This window comes from Xenopus laevis, chromosome 9_10L (genome assembly GCF_017654675.1).
Source record: "Xenopus laevis strain J_2021 chromosome 9_10L, Xenopus_laevis_v10.1, whole genome shotgun sequence".
NCBI classification, from domain to species: domain Eukaryota; kingdom Metazoa; phylum Chordata; class Amphibia; order Anura; family Pipidae; genus Xenopus; species Xenopus laevis.
In genome coordinates this window covers 36,774,818-36,777,676 of record NC_054387.1, presented here as the reverse complement: position 1 = coordinate 36,777,676, position 2,859 = coordinate 36,774,818, and the positions used below count along the sequence as shown (strand labels likewise).

The 2,859-nt window shown below is 45.0% G+C and overlaps 1 long non-coding RNA gene across 1 annotated transcript; it reads left to right on the top strand.

Moving 5' to 3' along the window:
- The first annotated feature begins 1,784 nt into the window (after window positions 1–1,784).
- LOC108701800 lies at window positions 1,785–2,821 on the top strand. Its single transcript, XR_005964166.1, has 3 exons — window positions 1,785–2,151; window positions 2,247–2,424; window positions 2,527–2,821. It is a non-coding gene; the product is annotated as an uncharacterized LOC108701800 (long non-coding RNA).
- Window positions 2,822–2,859: the final 38 nt, after the last annotated feature.

Here is a 2,859-nt window from a genome sequence, read left to right as displayed (position 1 = left end):
CAGTAGTGTGACCACCTTTGGGCTTCCGGAGGAGCCCTCAGCTTACTTGGGTGCCACCTGGACTTAACGAGAGGTACAAGGCGAGATGTTCTGGCTGGCAAAGGGGCACGACTGTTAGCAGAGTCTTTTGGGCTGAAGGTCATGGTACAAAAGGATTAGGCAGAAGGATGGTCAGACAGGCTGGGTCGAGGAAGGCGGATATCAGAATCGTCAGGCAGGCAAGGGTCAAAACCGGGTAGTAAATCAAGGGGTTAAGCTAGAAGAGTTGTAGTAGGCAGGCAAGGGTCAGGATACAGATTGTCGGATTGTCAGAAAGCAGGCTGGGTCAAACATGAATAATCAGTTCAGAATACAAGACAGACGCTCAAGGCTCAGGAAACCACAAGAACTAAGTTCTATCACGGGCAAAGGGCTGTACAATGAATGGCCCTTAAATAGCATTCAAATTTCGCGCCAAAACGCGCTGGCGCAAACACGCGAGCATGCCTGCGCCTTTAAGAGGCGCACAGGCGCGCCATGTGCGGCCTAGAACAACATGGCGCCAGAGCTTTAAGGACCATGCGGCAGGCATCCCCGCCGATGGCGTGGTGTTGGGCTTCGGGAGGAGCCCTCAGCTTACTTGGGTGCCATCTGGACTTAACGAGGGGTGCAAGGCGAGATGTTCTGGCTGGCAAAGGGGCACGGCTGTTAGCAGAGTCTTTTGGGCCGAAGGTCACGGTACAAATGGAGCAGGCAAGAGAATCGGCAGACAGGCTGGGTCGAGGCAGGCGGATATCAAGAATCGTCAGGCAGGCAAGGGTCAAACCAGGTTGTCAATCAAGGGGTTAAGCAGGAAGAGTTGTCGTAGGCAGGCAAGGGTCAGGATACAGAATGCAGAATAGTCAGGAACAGGCTGGGTCAAACACGGGTAATCAAACATACTAGATACAGAACAGATCGGATGCACAAGGCTCAGGAAACCACTAGAAACAAGTTCTATCACGGGCAAACTCTGAAAGTCCTTTCCCCCTATTTGTACAGTTTGAATTTGGCGCCTTTGCGCGTTGGCGTCATCACGTCAGCGCACCTGCCCCTTTAAGAAACACAGAGGCGCGCGCACCCTTTAGAAAGTCAAGATGGCACCAGACCATGCGGTGGGCGTCCCCGCCGATTGCGCAGCCTGGCGACCCCGCCGCACAGGTATTTTTTTTACACAGTCACACTTAGAAAATAGAAAGTAACTGGAAAAAGTCTTAATTCCTGGTAAACTATTTGAAACCAACCAAACTGAAAAAGCATAAATAGGCATAAAATCTATATAGGTTTTATATTGGTCAAAAATTTTTTTTGATGTAAGTCCAATTGAGTGGGCTTCATGCCAGAAAGGAGATATATGTTACCTTTAATTCCTTACACCTGGAGTTGTTGCCTTGTTGGAAATTGTTCTTAAAGGAGAAGGAAAGCTACGGAGGCATTATATTTATTCTGTAGAATGTTTTGCCATACCTGAGTAAAAAGCTCTAGAAACTCTCTGTTTGTTTAGGATAGGAGCTGCAGTATTATCTTTGTGTGACATCACTTCCTGCCTGAGTGTCTCCCTGCTCTGGGCTCAGATTACAGTAGAGAAGGGAGGGGGTGGGGAAGAGGAGCAAACTGAGCATGCTCTTGCCCAGGGCAATGAGGTTTAAGCTGAAGGCAGGAAGTCTGATACAGAAGCCCATGTGTACACAATAGAAGGAAAGGAATGCAATGTTTCTTTTGACAGGGGACTCAGAGCAGCACTACTTTGGGGGTTTACTGGTATATTTAGATGGACCTTTCTGATAAGGCTTACTTGGTTTTAAACTTTCCTTCTCCTTTAAGATCTTTGAGTCCCACAAAGCCCTGAAGCAAGGACATTTCTTTATAAATATGTTACCTGTCTCCTACAGTTATTTCTTATGTTTTTCATAGGACATTAGATTAAAGCAACATCTCAAGAAGATACCAAACTGAGTTTGGCTGTCACTAAACCTCCTCTACCTTTGGAAGAGTTAAGAGATATCCCATACAGACAAACAGAGTATTTGTGAAACCTTTACTCAGGATAACATATGATATATTTCACCCTTTCCAGGGCAGCCAGAAGCTAAGTGATGGACTTCTCAATGGTGTCTTAGCAGCTGCCACAAGGTGAGAAGCAGTGTCCTGGATAAGTTGTCGGTACTGTGTTATTTCTCAGTTTCAGTAATTAGTTTATAGATTGTTCTTCTTTCATTTGTATGTAGTTTTGCAGTAATTCCCATCAACTGTCTTCCTGCAACTGTAAGCAAATAACCCATCAGTGATCCCTAAACCTTCAGTCTAATCTACCATGTTTCGTAAAACAGTGCGCGAGGCTGTTGCAGATGTTATAGAGGGCACCATCCAACTTGCAGAAGTGATCCTTAGCTCCCGTATTCAGAGGTATCGCTATATTGCAATATTATATTTATAACGCTGCCTCTGCTCACTTTTTGTCTTATTTTTCTTCACTGTCTCCTCTTCTCATTCTTTATATCCTCTCAGTCTGTTACAGGCACAGCTGAGATCCACAGGCAGTGTGTGGGAGTCATGTGACCAGTGGGAAAAACTTCCTAAAGGTTTGCCATCATAAATTGAGATGTCTTATCACCTTGCCATTTGTATTATTTCAACTTTTAAGGTGTTCTATGTATTGGGGCTATTAGTAATAATTATTAATATGGTAGTGGTCCCACTTTGCAAGGTACTAGATTTTTCAGCTGCTTTGTCATTGTCTTTGCTGTTAAAGGAGAACTAAACCCTAAAAATCAATAGGGCTAAAAATACCATCTTTTATATAATGAACTTATTGCACCAGCCTAACGTTTCAGCCTCTCA